Source organism: Apium graveolens, chromosome 10, assembly GCF_009905375.1.
Source record: "Apium graveolens cultivar Ventura chromosome 10, ASM990537v1, whole genome shotgun sequence".
NCBI lineage: Eukaryota > Viridiplantae > Streptophyta > Magnoliopsida > Apiales > Apiaceae > Apium > Apium graveolens.
The window spans coordinates 98,564,546-98,582,137 of record NC_133656.1 but is presented as its reverse complement, the minus strand read 5'-3'; positions in this window follow the sequence as shown (position 1 = coordinate 98,582,137).

Below are 17,592 nucleotides of genomic sequence, written 5' to 3'. Positions count from 1 at the left end.
TAGTTTTGCCAAAAATTATTTTACCAAAATAATTTCTTGAATTAAATTATTTCAGTTCTGAGTTATTGATAAGTCTAAAAGTTATACATTTAGAGAACTCTGTGAGTTAACACTACTAGAGAACTCTACAATGACTTATCGATAAGTCATAATAAAGCTTATCGAGAAGTCACTCGAGAAGTCAGTAAACTGACTTATCAAGAACTCACTCGAGAAGTCTTAGAATGACTTGTCGATAAGTCAATTAGACTTATCGAGAACTCAGTTCTCTAAATACTTTCGATCATTTTGATTCTGCCTTGTGTTAATTTTACATATTGAAGATGTAAATTAACATTTAGATAGTTTACTTAAAATTTGAAAAATTCAAAGTTGAATTTGTTTTTGAAAAACAAATATGCAGAGATTTCTGAAATATTTATAATTCATATTTCAGTTAATTTCCAATTAAACCGAATTAATTTTGATTTACTAGAAATTAATCTGCTACAAAACATTAGCTGAGTTCTTGCCTTAGGATGAAGAATTAAGTATTCTAATTTCACCTACAAGTCTGGTGACAGATGCTTCATCCAAAGGTTTAGTAAAAATGTCAGCTAATTATTTTTCTGCTGGAACAAAAATGAGCTCATTGGTACAAATTGTAGCATGTTCTCTAATAAAATGATACCTTACATCAATGTGCTTTGTTCTAGAATGATTAAATGGATTAACCACTATAGATATAACACTAGTATTGTCACACATGATAGAAATTTTGTGTAACACTAGGTCATAATCCATTAGCTGATTTCTAATCCAAAGCACTTGAGCACAACGACTTTCTGCAGCTATGTATCAGCCTCTGTTGTGGAAGTTGATATAGATTGTTGTTTCTTGCTATACCAGGACACAAGTCTTTGTCCAAGAAATTGACAGCTTCCACTAGTACTCTTTCTGTCAACCCTGCATCCAGCAAAATCTGCATGTGTGTAACCAACAGCTTCAAAACTAGTTCCCTTAGGATACCGTAATCCCAAGTTTGGAGTCCCCTTCAAGTATCTGAAAATCCTATTTGCAGCCATCAAATGTGATTCTTTTGGATTGGCTTGAAATCTTGCACACAAATATGTAGCAAACATGATGTCTAGTCTACTTGCAGTTAAGTAAAGCAATGATCCAATCATCCCTCTATAGCTTGAAATATCTATATTTTTGCCCTTTTTATCTCCATCCAACTTTGTTGCTGTAGACATAGGTGTAGATTCAGGTGAAGAATCAACCATGCCAAACTTTTTTAATAAATCTTTAACATATCTGGCTTGGCTGATGAAGATTCCATCACTTCTTTGACTGACTTAAAGTCCAAGAAAGTAACTTAATTCCCCCATCATACTCATTTCATATTCACTCTACATAATCCTGGAGAATCTTTGGCAAAGCTTTTCATTTGTAGAATCAAAGATGATAATATCCACGTAAATCTGAACTAGGATCATATCATCACCATGTTTCTTGTAGAAGATAGTCTTGTCTATAGTACCTCTGGTAAAACCATGTTTAAGTAGGAATTCTGGAAATGTATCATACCAAGCTCTAGGTGCCTGCTTTAGTCCATATAGAGCCTTGAGTAACTTGTACACAAAATCTGGAAATTATGGATCTTCAAAGCCAGGTGGCTATTGCACATAAACCTCTTTTTCTAGCTCACCATTTAGGAAGGCACTCTTGACATCCATTTGATACACTTTAAAATTTGAATGTGCAGCAAATGCTAGAAAAATGCTTATTGCTTCAAGTCTTGTAACTGGAGCAAAAGTTTCATCATAATCAATTCCTTCCTCCTATGAGTATCCTTTTGCAACCAACCTTGCCTTGTTTTCGGTAACTATACCATTTTCATCCATCTTGTTGAATACCCATTTTGTTCCAATTATACTTCTGTTCTTTGGTGCAGGAACTAACTCCCAAACTTTGTTCCTTTCAAACTGATTCAGCTCCTCCTGCATGGAAGATATCCAATCAAGATCCATTAGAGCTTCTTCAGTTTTCTTATGTTCTACTTGAGACAGGAAGCATGCATGTAGGCACTCATTAGCAGTTGCACTTCTAGTTCACAGACCAGTAGTAGGATCACCAATAATTGCTTCTCTAATGTGACTTTTATCCCATTTCCTTGCGTGAGTTAGTTTACTTGTGCCTTCATCATTTTCTTCATTATTGGTATGACTGGTAGATCCTTCTTCTCTTTCTCCCCCTGAGTTTGTGCTATCAAATTTAGGTGTTTTAGATGAGCTTCCATTCCTATGATTTTATTGTTCATTAGTCTCTTCTTTCATTATCTGTTGTGCATTGACTTCATCATCTTCATCAAAATTACTATTAATGTTGAGGTTTTCAAATGCAAGGGCTTCATCTTCATTATCATCAAGACATTCCAAGCCTGGACACTTGTCATCATCAAAATTCACAGCTGTGATTTCCATAATCTTCTTTTGATCAATTATATAGGCCTTATAGGCAGTTCTCTCTAATGAATATCCCAGAAAAATTGCTTCAAAAACCTTTGAGTCAAATTTTCCCACATATTCAGAGTTGTCTTTTAAAATATAACACTTTCTTTCAAACACATGAAGATGCTTTACAGTAGGTTTTCTTTTAGACATGATTGAGTAAGGTGATTTTCCATGAGCCTTGTTAATGAGATATTTGTTTTGAGTGTAGCATGTAGTGTTAACAGCTTCTTCCCAAAAACTTGTTGGCAACTTAGCATCTTGCAGCATTGTTCTAACATCCTCTACCAATGTTCTATTCTTTCTTTCAACTACCCCATTTTGTTGAGGTGTTCTAGCAGAGAACTCTTGAACAATGCCTTTGTTTTTGCAGAATTCACTTAATGTTGCATTTATGAATTCTGTTCCATTATCACTTCTCAATCTCTTTACACAGTTTTGATCTTCAGCCTGTTTTTCTATCTTCTTTATGTACTCAATTATGATGTATGGAGTCTCATTTTTAGAGTGCATGAACTCTACCCAAGTGTATCTTGAGAAATCATCCACCATCACAAGTGCATATTTGTTCCTTGAAATTGATAAGACATATACTGGCCCAAACAAGTCCATGTGAATAAGTTGCAATGGTGCACTTATAGAATTCACAGTTTTTGACTTGTGACTTGATCTTTTCATTTTTCCTTTCTGACAAGCTTCACAAACTTCAACTTGAGCAAACTCCAGATTAGGCATATCTCTTACTAACTCCTTTTTGACCAAGGTGTTAATTTCCTTGAAATTCAAGTGAGACAACTTTTTATGCCATAGATTGCTTTATTATTCTGATGCCTTGGTGTAGAAGCAACAAATACCATCCTCATTTGTTGAGTCCAAGTCTGTAACAAACAAGCTTCCTTTCCTTTCTTCTTTCAGAGCAACTTCATTGGTTTTCTTGCTGATGAAAAGACATTCTTCTTTGTCAAATAGAACTTTAAAACCTTTGTCTGTAAATTGACTGACACTAAGAAGATTTACTTCAAGACCAGCTACCAATGCTACATCATCAATGACAATATTTCCAGAAACAATCTTGATATATCCCATTGTGAATCCTTTGTTGTTGTCTCCAAAGGTCACCAAAGGGTCAGCCTTCTCCTGAAACTGTGATAGGAGGGCCTTATCACCTGTCATGTGTCTGGAACATCAACTGTCTATGATCCATATGTCCTTCTTCATTTTACCCTGCACACAATGAGTTTTAAGTGTGTTTAGCAACCCAAGCAGTGTTGGGTACTTTCTTCTTATTAACTGATTTAGCAGAAGTAGAATGAGTTATTTCAGACAAAATAGAATTCATTGACTGTTGTGCATTTTCCATATCTGTTGAAGACCCTATTTTTGTTTCTTTGAGGTCTACTCTCAGCTTGTGGCAACTTTTCATCTTTTTCAAGTTGCAAGGGATGCAATCAAACTTGTCACAAAATGAGTATGAATCATTTACATCTGCTTCATTGTATTTACAGGCTCCTTCAACTGGCTTGCTAACAACCTTTTTGTAAAGGTGAGTTAGGTGATTCATGGAGCCACATTTCTCAAATTTCTTTCTTGGAGCATCTGCAACATAAACAAAATTGTTGCTTTTGTTTATCCTAATCTTCCCATTTCTATTTTCCTTCTTCTTTCTTGCATCTTCAGTTCTTGTTTCCTTAACATGTGTCTTGGAATTTTGGTTGTCCATGAGCTTCTATTCAGCTTTGAAAGATTGAGTTGCTTCTGCATTTTTCTTCTCATTATCTTCATTAGCAATTTCTTGCTTTATAATCAACTCTTCTTCATTGAAGTTAATTTCACATGCCTTGAACATAAGTGAAACAACCTTTTTCAGCATAGCTAGAACATTTTTATTTTCTGTTGCTTTTCCTTTGTCACCTATATCTTTTTTCTTGTTGTTTAAGGCATCATAATCAAGACCAATAGCAATATTTGCACATGGCTTATTCTTCTCATGATATTGTCCAACCAACTCAGATGCATTCTTGAAGGACTTTAACTTGACTTCATTCTTTTCCAGCTTCTCCCTTAAAACTGCTTCAATTTCATTTGCACACTTGAGCTTTTTTAACAGCTTCAAGCTCTACCAGCAACAACTCGGTTTCTTGTTTCTCATTTTTAAGCTTCTTATTTATCTTTTTCAGTCTGCTAACTTCTTCATTAGCAGCAACCATACTTGTATGAATGTGAAACATTTATGTGCTCATCTTCTCTACAGTTTCCTTATATTGACTCACATTTAAATCAATGGTGGTAAGAGTTGGTACGTGTGATTTTGATGAGGATGACTCTCCTTGCTCCAAGGCCATTAGTGCATAATTACCAACTTCTTCATCTTCATCATTATCTGAGTCATCCCAACTCTTTCCCTTTACAATATAAGCTTTGTTTTGCTATTTCTTCAGAAGAGCTTCATACTTTGCTTCCAGTTCAAGATAAACTTTATCTCTTTTGCTTTCTTGGATTTCCTGCATTCTGTAGAAAAATGGCCTAGTTCATCACAGTTATAGCAACTTATCTTTGATCTGTCAACAGATCCAGTTTTGTAATCATTTTTTCTATCAGATGTGTAATTCCATTTTCCTTTCCAGCTGTTGTCTTTGTTGAATGATTGTCCTTTACCCTTGAAGAACCTTGGCTTCTTTACTCTAATGTTAGAAATTTCTTTCCAGATAGGCCATTGACTGATCAAGCTCATCAAGTTCATCTAGGGTGTAGAACTCATCTTCTTCCAATTCCAGTATGACTTGCTCTTGTGAATCATTGTTCCTTTGCTCACTGACTGAGGCAGCTGGAGTCTGGGATCTTGGCTCATCATTAGAGATCTGGCTTTCATTACAATTAGAGTGCCTGAACCATCTACCACATGCATTTGACCAGCTTTTAATGATTTCCTTTGAATCATCTCTAATTCATATGTCTTTAAGATTCCATTTAGAACTTCCAGTGTTAATCTGCTCAAGTCTCTTCCTTCTCTAATTACTGAAATTTTCTGTTCCAAATGATCAGGGAGTGTAAGCAAAAACTTCAAGTTCACTTCTTCAGCTTCGTAGTATTTATCAAGCAGCTTCAAGTCATTTATCAGCTTATTAAACCATTCAAACACATGAGTGATACTTTCTTTTAGCTTTTCCATGAAACCCTCATACTGTGAAATCGGTATCCTTCTTTGATTAGATCTAACTTCCTCAGTTCCTTCACATAGTATTTCAATCTTTTCCCAGATCTGCTTAGCAGTGTCACAATTGACAATGTTATTATACATTACATTGTCAAGTGACTCTATCAATATTAGCTGGAAGCCACTATCTAGGGCAAGTTTTTCTTTCTGAGGCTCAGTGTACTCAAAAAGGTCTTTTGGAGCATAATGAACTGAAATGACCATATCACCTCTGTAGATTGTGACGGTCTCAACCCTGGGGTCAGGAGTTGACGTCAACCACAACAAGAAAAATAAACACAAAAAAAACCAAATTATTAATAATATATAACTACGACCCCTTCTCCAAGACCTTTTCCAGGTTTAAGTATGATTCAGGTTAAAGCTATTACAAACCAACCTACTACAAACAATATGAACCACACTATCTTAATACAATAACTCAACAGACCATCCTTGGTCCAACACAACTACCTCAGAGGAGCCTGACACGGAAGGCACTGGAACTCTGCCCTGACTACCGCGGAAGAATCTCCTAGGCATCTGCAATACATATATAAAACATTCTGCAAGGGTGAGCAATCAATTGCTCAGCAGTACCCCTATATGAATAGAAATTAAAGCAATTTATGATAGGACAGTGACAGGAACAGAGATTATAGCTCATTTGCAATATTTGGTAAACATTCATAAACTGAATATTTAAAACTAGCATGCTCCGTAAAACAATAACATCAGTTGTGTGTTGTGTGTAAATACCAGATTTTATCTTAGCATGTTATTTCATTTCCAAATTATTTATTTCAACAAGTTGATTTATTTCAAAACTGAATCAATCAAATATATTGGACGTTTAACGGGTGAAGATAGCTGATCAGTCTACCCTCACCGGACAGCGACTAACGGCCATCCAGAATAAAGAATGTGTTCCGGAACTTGGGAAGAGACTAGCTAGGTCTTTCCCCCAACGATGGACTAATCGGTTAAATAGAATGCCCAACCCAATTAGCCACTTATGTAACACCCCCAAATCCGGGGTCGGGGATCCGGGTTGTCACGAGTTCCATTTCCCTTAATAACACCCAATCTTAATAAACAATCAACTACTCTGTACTGTGACCCCACAATAAACACACACACCACAAGTTATAGTCTCAGAGATGAATACTCAAAAAATAACACAAGTCCTTATATTCCACAATTATAAACCGTTACACCTTAAAAGGGTTCTGAATAAATTTACATATTTCTTGCCATTATTACAATTCATATTATACATAAGTCTGGTTCATCAATAGTTGAAACCTAGCCTATTGGTAGCTCCTACCTCAGCTACGACGACATCAATGCTTCCAGAAGACTGCAGAACATTTTCTAACCGCTTGCGAATCGGGAGCTTGGTCCTGTTCATCTTTTCTATCTGTTGTTGTGTGATGAAAGAAGAAAGCAAGGGTGAGCAGCAAGCCCACCAAAATAATATGTATAATGATTAACAATATATGAGCCTTCTCATAGTACTCATGAAAGTCTTGGTCAAAAGAAATGAACCATGTTTGATATCTTAATGCGATGAAGTCGCAAAATATTCAGTATATATACATATATACTTTTCAAAATCTTGGAAGTCCTCTTCCATGCATAATATACACAGAGTTCCAGTTCATAACTGTATAAAACTATCATTGCAAGGTGATCTCATATATCTAACCTTGTCTCAACGTTTTTCTGAAAATTTTTGATATGCATAAGATAATCATTTCCTAGATATAAGTTTAAAAGATGAAGTTACAAGATACTCCAATATACTTATATCTTTTCCAAATACTACTTGAACTACCACCGTTCAAGTTATAATAGTTTCAAAAGTTCATCACATAGATGAGACTACAAGAGAAGATTTGAATAGATTCAATCTTTGAATATCTTTATAAATAATGAAGTTACGAGATACTTCATTAAGTCCCGATATATATATACACCTATATATATACATTTTATACACTCCTTGAAAACCTCTGTTATGAAAATTATAAACAGAGTTGCAATATCCAATGAATTTGGAAAGGAGAAACCTTGGCATAAACCTGATATCTTGCTGATCAGGCAAAGATACCAATAAGTAACCTTTTCTACTAGTAGATGGATGAATCCCCCACCGGTCATCACCCTGGCCACATAAGGACCTTGTACTGGACTGCCACCCGGCCTCTTACGCGTTGATGGACTGCCACCCAGCCACTTACACTTAGATAGACCGTAACCCGACCTGTCGCTTATGCCGACTCAATTAGATGGGCTTACTTCCCGAACGTTGGGTAAGTAATCAATTCATTTGTCAAAATAACAACCTCGTTGTGAATATAATATACACCACAGAGCCGGATCCCTCAGGTTTTGAGCGAGTATTTAAATCCCCTTTGAAAGGAGGATCTTAAATATAAAAGAATGAGTTTTGGGATCCGCCCTAACTTTTAGAAATCATTTTGAAGACTCGAAAACATTTTTAAGAATGTTTGGAGTACTGCTGATTTATTAAAATAAATCAGTCCCGATATATTAGAGATATCTGAATATTATTATTTAAATAATATTCTCATGAAGATAATCCTTATAAAAATATTCGAAGTACAAGTTTTAAAACTCATACTTGAAATGGATATTAAATAACCAAAGATATACTTATATGAAAGTACTATCTTTATTTGAATAATCGAAAAGAAGTTTGATTATCGAACATTATTCTTTAATAAAATAAAGAATATTATTAAATAATAAGCGGAGTCATAATACCTCGAATGAATATTATAAATAATATTCATTAAATAAATAAAGTGAGTCATACATCCTCAAATCAATATCCAATTAATAATCATTAAATATAATAAACAGAGTCATAAGTCCTCGAATGAATATTCAAATAATATTCATTAAATAATATAAAGTTATCGAATAAACCTTATTCGATTAGTAGTTTTGAAAACTATTCATATATATATATATATATATATATATATATATATATATATATATATATATTATACTCGGGAGCCTCGCCTCCCGGTTTTAGAAAAAGTTCACCTTTTGATCCCCTGTACTAAGGGTAAACTCAAATACCGCTTATCTCTAGCATAGGTATTATGCAACTATAAGCATTTGAACCAACAGATATATAAATCAAGAATATGAAACAGACATGCATATATACCATATCACATGCTACAATATATCGCAAGAATTTGCTAATTATCCAACATGCATTTATCACAAGATAATGCATATACATATATACATCACAACAACAGTATAGTGGGTAGAAAACTTGCCTGAGCGACTGGGGGTTATTAATGGCTTGGGACGAGTCTGGTAACCTATAAACAACATATAAGTTGGAATTAAACCAAAGTCACTTGTAAATCTATACTTTAACCAATTTAGACTCTAACGCTCGCTTTGCGCTTAATGATTCTCTTAAGTCGCTCGAGTACCCTCGGCTCCACCATTTTTAATAAATTGACCATTACGAGTTTTAAGGAGATTCTTTCGCGAGTGTCTTAACAACTGCCTAACACACTTAACATAATTGTTTCATACACTAATTAACCCTTTTAGATCTTTAACATAGGTTTCAAAGTAAGGCGAGGGGTAACAATTCGTTCACGAAACGTCGTTACTTAAAACGACCGTTTCTCCTAAACCATGCATCGGAATCAAACGAACCACATATCAAAATGAAGCTTGTAACATGAACTATCTAAACATGGCAATGGTCAAAACCTAGCAGGGAGTTCTCGGGTCCTAATTTTATGAACAAAAGCAGTCTAAAGTAAATCGGACATTACGACGGCTATGTTTACGCGATTTCCCAATTTTATACCATTCCAATTCAACCACCAATCAATCCCAATTCATTCATACAACCAACATCCATCCTCACTAAAACATAACAGCCCCAATCAACTCAACATTAACAATTTATACTTATTCTTAAACTTGAATTTAAACTATACTTAAGTCCTTTAACCAAACCATAAGATTTCAACATTCAATTCACTACCATTCCAATTCAAACTCTAAACAAACTAGCTTCATGCTTCACATATACTATATCAATCATAACCATTCCTAAATACTTAAAACTTAAAGCTAGGGTTTGGAGTTTATACCTTCTTGAAGCTTCTTAACACAACACAAGAGCTTTGAATGCCTAAAGAACCTTGATCCTTGCTTGTATAACCTTAAACTTTCATAAAATTCAAGAAAACTAAAGTTATTTTTTTGAAAGTTACTATTCACCATCTTCTTCCTTGAATTATTGGAAGAGATTGTGAAGTAATTTGAAGCTTAAACTCATGGAATAGCTATATCTATGCATAAGGAGTACTAGATAATTATCTTACCAATTAAGGAAGCTTGGAACTTGAATTTTGAAATTCTTCTTCTTGAAAATGGGGAAAAGCCGAGAGCAAGCTTCTTGGTGAAGAGAAATAAAATTTTTGTTTTGATGAAATGATTTGTTTTGGCTTGGTGGATGTAGTTTTGTTTGGATTTTTTGGTTAATTACCTTATTAACCTTGTCTTTATGTGGTTATAAACCAACCACACCTCCTCCCTCTCTATGTCATGCTTACATCACCTTATTGTGTCATCGTCCCTTACTTGTCCTCTCCTTATTGGTTGGATGACCTCATCATCCCTAACCTCCTTGATTAACTTCCTAATTGTTTGCCTAATGACCGCTGATCTGTTATACGGTTCGCTTAACTTTCGTTTTCGTTTATCGTTTGAGGGATCATACCCGGGATCTTATTACTTGGGTTTCCTTAACCTTTCTCAATACATTCTAATCCTTTTATGATCCTCTCTTATAATCCTTTTATTTAAATCCTTTTTATCATGTTACCTTATACTCAATTCTTTCCGTATCTAGTGGATTTCCGGGAAAAAACAAAGTGTTCGGAATTGGATTCTGACGATCTTTACATACACTTATATACCATATAGAGTACTAATAAAATCTCAGAATATCAATAACAGAACCCCTACATAGTGTGGCATGATAAGTTTTTCTTATTCAGCATAATCTGCAAAATCACTATTCATAAGGGTTTCAAAAATTTCCAAAAAATTGGGGTTATTACAACTTACGCCTTCTCAATTCCAATAGATCAACTGAATTCCCTTTTTCCACTTTCCAAAGTTCCACGACATAGGTGGATCAAAACATTCCACGACATAGGTGGATTAAAACATTCCACGACATAGGTGGATTAAAATAGTCTCTTTATCCAGTTTTCAAAATCACTGTCACCTATCCCTTTTTAAAACCATTCTGTCATAACACACTATTGAAAACTTCTTTTCATTTTAATCACGTTTAGAGATAGGTGCTTTCAGAAGTTACTTTTCCCTAAAACAGATTGAAAACAGTGATTTATAATTACAGGGGATACGTAACTTAAAACATTTCTGTTCCATTACGAGAATAAAACATTTAGGTATTCATACGTACTGAACTATAAAAGAATGGTCAGAGTACTTGCCTTGCAGAGTTTACGACTATCTCTGATTGACCTTGGGCTGACTTGGACGCTCGGCTTTATCGCCTTACTATCAGACTATTCTAGATCCGACTTTAATGTTCGGGTCCTTCGCTTGGAACCTCGCTACGCTTGACAAATGATCACTAGGTTATCTTTAGTTCAATATCACTTCTGGAGTCCTTCAACTAGAACCTACAAAGTCGAAATACCCTATGTTAGACGACCAGGTATGTTTGACATATCCTCAATACCAATTCTACCCAAAAGATAACAATCCCGACTCGTACTTATATACATTACTATAGTACACGTAACATACATGATTCATATACTCAAATCTCGATTCAATATTTGTTTTCGGAAAACACATATACTCATCGTTTTAGGAAACAAGTTTTCCATTATATTTTATAAAATATTTATTTATGACTATATAACTATTTACATTTGAGTGGTAGTTCCGATATTTCACAGGATACGCTCCCGAAAATCGGGCAGCGTCTCCTTTGTTTATCGGACTACCCGTCGAATACAATCGACGTCCACAATCACAATCCACAACAACAGATCATCATTCGCCATCTCAATTCAACAATTAATTCCACTAATATCACAACCGAAATCCATTTCCTAAATCCCAACCATCGATCCAAACTAAATTATTATTATTCACGTTTTTATATTTATTTATTTTAAAATATTAGGACTCAGATAAACATCATCATCGTCCACCGTCCGCTCGTCGAAATTCATCGCGGACGGCGGTAAAATCCGCGGGTACCCGATTAATTCGGGTCTCCGACACGAATTCTACCAATTATTTATTAATTTCTCGCACACATTTCAATTAATATCACCAAAATATTCTATAAAATTTCTGCAGAGAATTTTTAAAATCCAACACAATACACGCACAGCCAAAACCAGAAAAGTAATACAGTAATAGCTACACCACGGGAAAGCACGCATGTGGATCACACGCACGCCGGCCACCTCGCTGGAGAAAACATGGCGGCGACCAGGAATAATAATAATAAAAAAAGAACAGTAGCACAGTAGCACCAAGTAACTGCACACATATATCATACATATTCAACACATATACGCTTATGTATATATAGCAAATAAGCAAGAACACATCCGATAATCAATCGGAAAATGAATCGGGAAACAAAGCGGCAGCGGGGTAATTACCCGAAAGCAATCGAAGCACAGGGGACAACAGGAAGTCAGAGAAGGGAAAAGGGGGAATCGAGAGGAAGAATGAGACTGGAGAGATTGAACCCCCACCACAATTGATACCATCGAGAACATGAAGGCGGTGCTGTGGTGGTGGTTGTTCTGTTTTTTTATTCTATTTCATTTTACAAGTGAAACAATGACACGTGTCTCGGAATGCATAAAACCCAAACACGTGTCCTTACTACTGGCTGCTAGCATAAATTCATTTCGAAATTCCCAAGTTACGAATCGAGTTGCGAGTAAAATAAACTCGGAAAATTATGAAAATAGTTTTAAAAGATTACCAATATCCCGAAATTTATAAAAACATAAATTTTGTAATTTTAAAATAATTTATAATTGGCAATTTATACTCGCTTTTATCAATTAAACGAATCAACGCGCGAGTGAGATTAATCCCAAAAATTTCCGAAATAATTTTAAAATTCTCGGAATATTCCAAACTTAAATAAATATGGGTTTCATAATTTTTAAAGAATTCTGGAATTAAATACAGATTTGACAAATAAATGCAATCAGAAAATCATATAAGGTTAAATAATTAATGAAATATTGATTTCTAAATTTTGTAAAATCCCAAAAATATTTATTATAATTATAAAACCATAAAATAAATTTAAAGACATTCCAAACATTTATGCAAATAAATTTTCATTAAATTCACTTTTAAAAGTGAAACCATTCAATACAACTCCATAATTAATTATGTGGACAATACGGTACACCATAAATCACACATAGATAATAATCAAACAACACATAATGGTTAAAACCAATACACATATTTTATTTATTTAATAATTTCCATAATTACACATTTAAATAATACAAAAATACACGAGTCATTATATAGATTCCTCAACTCTAACCATAGGAGTGAAGGGCCCATTTTTGAAAATCTGAATAAAGAGTGGATTGGTCATCCTGATAAACAACAACATTTTCTTCTTCCATAGAATGTAGTTAGTTTTATCAAAAGTAGGGATTTTGATGCTATTCATTTTCTGTGTATTCATTCTTCCAAGTTCTTAAATCTGTTTACTTTTAGATTTTGCTCTGATACCACTTGTTAGGTAATGAATTACACATAGGGTGGGGGTGAATGTGTTTTTGTGTTTTTATGCTTTTCTTGAATTGTTAATGGTTGTGAACAAAGTAAGTTAAATCTTGCAGTAAGATGTGTTAAAACTGAAATTAAACAAGCAATAACGGTGAACACAAATCTTTCAAAACTCACTTAATTTTATATTAAAATTAAGAATGTTTTGCTACAAAATTTCTAGGCTCTTTGTTGATAGAGAGCTTAGCTTCTGCCTTGAGAGAATACAAGATTTTTCTTGTCTAAATTGTTACATCTAACAAAGGACCAGTGTTAACTTTATATGATAGTTAACTACTGGTTTACACAGTGTGTAATAAGAGATGCTATTCACTTTAGTAAACTATCACTAATCATTCCATTTTAGGAAATATATATCTTCCATTTTTAGCTTAGCATATCTTTGCATACTGTGTTAACTTTGATCTTCCTTTGTTAGTTAATCTTCACCCTTGATCTTGCACAATCTTCAAGCTGCTTTTTGTAGACTTGCCAATCCAACTGGTTGGATTGTTTATTGATTGTTAATCTTGGATATTAAACTGGTCTGCAATTTATACTTTGAGATTTTACCTCGAGATCTCCAGTTAGGCATATAGAGAACTTGACATCTCGATAAGTATATTGGCTTATCGAGATCTCTAATACTCAATAGTTGATTTGACTTGTAGAGGTCTCTGAGTTCTCTATAAGAGAATTTAGCTTGTCGAGATCTCTCCACTTCATGTCTTTACTTTGGCTTATTGACATTTCTGAGTTCTCTAGTGACTTGTTGACTTGTCGATAACTCAGAGTTCTCTAGTAATATTTAACTTGTCGATAACTCAGAGTTTTCTAGTGAATTTTGACTTATCGATATCTCTGAGTTCTCTAGTGAATTTTGACTTGTCGATAATTCAGAGTTCTCTAGTGATATTTGACATGTCGATAACTATGAGTTCTCTAGTGAAGAAATGACTTGTCGATATCTCCAATCTTTATGTCTTCAATTTAGCTTGTCGATATCTCTGAGTTCTCTAGTAGCTTTCCCGAGTTCTCTATAACACTAAATCTGTGACTTGTAGAGATCTTGACTTAGAACATTTTTCTCAAAACAGATTTATTCAACTCCAAGATTATTCATTATTCTTCTGAGGCATGATCTTCTTGATCTTCTTCTAGATAGAATTCTTAGGCTTGATATTGTTTAAAGAAAAAGACTCCAGTCTGCACTTTGACATTTTTACAGACTTTAAATATTACAATACAAAATGCAAACTAATATTACAATACAACTTACTTAGGGTTGTCAATTTGACTTAGTCTTGTTATTGTACAGGCATGTCTTGCACAACACAAGGAGATAATCGTCAAGAACAGTCATCAAGATTAGTTAGCTTAAAACTTATTTTTGTTGTATTTAATCACTATATCTTATTGAACCCTTTGACTATTATACGTTCAAACCTCTCCGACCATTAAGCTTTCTTTCAAGTTTATTGATATCTCCTCAATATTGTCCATGTTATAATGTACTTAATACAGGAAATCTCTCAAATTTAATATAAGTCGGAAACATAAATATTATAATATTAGTGTTATGTAGATTAAAATTTCAATAATCGTGGACTATGAATGAATTCTTGATCATAATATATGAAACAAGAAATGTTTTTGATTACTCTAAGATATAGACATATAAATGAGAGATTTCAAGAATTTTAATTACTCTAAATCATAAGAACTCATTAAAATTTTGCTTTTTAATTTAAAGAACATGAGTATGTGAAAGTAAATTATGTCCCGTAGTTTTTTGGCATGTAACCGTGATTAATACAAAGAGTAGTGTTCAGGATTGCTTATACTTCCAAATTAAAATAACTTTGTACTGTAATGAGGTTAAGCATATGCTTCCGGTCAAAAGTAACGTCGTAATTGTCTATGCCGTGCATTTAATCGATAACGTCATATTAACTCTGTAAGCTATAAAAATGTCTTAAGACCTTACCCTACATCTTTTTTAAGTCTACAAAGAAAAGAATGAAATTACCATTCCTTCGTATTAGTACATCGATATATGTCTTGCACCCTAATGCTCTATCTTTCTTTAAAAGAAATATTGATAACTTGTTCGAGACAAGTATGTTATAGATCTACATATCAATAGGTCTCTGGCTTAAAATTTAATATTATATACAATAATAATATGATATAACTTAATAAATGAAAGATTTACTCTATGATACACAATTTTCCATCAAAATTTATCAATCACCCACTAATAAGACTATTGTAGCATATAAAAACTTATTCACAGTGACGCCCTCCAAATCCGGGGTCTAGATTTGGGAGTCACTAGCCAATCAAAATCACAAACCAACCTGGATAATATATATATATAACATGCATCTGACCCCATCTAACTATTTGGATCAATCTCAGGTTATGATATGAAATAAGAATCCAAAACATAACTATCATTACAACCGAACTTAAATTCTCAACACAACACTGATGAAAAACACACTACAAACCAAAAATCTAGTTAAATTTTACAACTAGTTCAATTTTAATACACACATTACATAATTTACACCTAAGTGGGTAACTCAAAGCTCTCCTCCTGAATATGTACCAACAACGTGGGTGTTAGAAGGTCCCACTTTCTCACACGCTTCCTTGCCTTTCAGGTGGGGATAGGCTTCTTCTTCGAACTTAACTGAAAGATAAAGGGAGAAACAATAAGCATGAGCTATAGTTGCTCAACAAGTCCACAGTATGTACATATACAAGTATCAACAAACGTAAACAAGGTGAATCTGATAAAGAATCAATAAAGCAATCTCAACTGATAGTTGTTTACTTTAATAATTAAAAATAAATAACGATAATGACGACCAATAATAAATTAGATTGGACATATGTACTATAACCCGCTGCTCAGTCGGGATACAGTACGGATCTATACCCATCTGCATAGACCTGTTATCATATAGGGTACCCAGGCCCATTCTAGCTTAATAAAATATAGGGTCTAGTCCATCCCTGGCCCTTTCTTGTAACCATCTGATCCATAAGGTAAGCATCCGGAATAATCAGTATGATTAGATGTTATCCCAACATCATAATCTTTTTCCTAGTTACGAGAAATGCGTATGGAAAATAGCATATGAGAGGGTGCGTTCAATTTATCTAGAATATTAGGGAATCTTGTAAGAAATGCTATCAAAAGAAAGATAACTGAATTATAGTTAACCCCGAACAAAGGTCATATGCTCAAGATATCAATAAACTATCATAATGAAAGATCAAGGGATATGCATACTAGCATAATCAGGATTTGATGCAATAATAAGTAAAGTATTTTACTATTCTGAAATTAGAATAAGGGAGAAAACTTCCTAGGTATGTGAAAAGAACAAACTTTATTATTGCTAGTTAACCCTGACTCGTATCAACTCGTCCGACTCCTATTTATAATTAAATGATACTATTTAATCGTATTTAAAGAGTAGTGTTCAGGATTGGCTAAACTTTCAAATCAAAATAACTTTGTACTGTAATGAGGTTAAGCATATGCTTCCGGTCAAAAGTAACGTCGTACTTGTTTATGCCGTGCATTTAATCGATAATGTCACATTGACTCTGTAAGCTATAAAAATGTCTAAAGACCTTAGCATACATCTTTTTTAAGACTACAAAGAAAAGAAATAAATTGTCATTCCTTCTCATTAGTACGTCGATATATGTCTTGCTCTCTAGTGCACTATCTTTCTTTAAAAGAAATACTGATTACTTGTTCGAGATAAATATGTTGTAGATCTACATATCAATATGTCTCTAACTTATAATTCAATATCATATACACTAATAATATGATATAACTTAACAAACCAAAGATTTACTAAATGATAGACAATTTTCCATCAAAATTTATCAATCATCCATTAACAATACTATTTTAGCATATAAAAACTTATTCACGGCGACGCCCTCCAAATATCGGGTCTAGATTTGGGAGTCACTAAACAATCATAATCACAAACC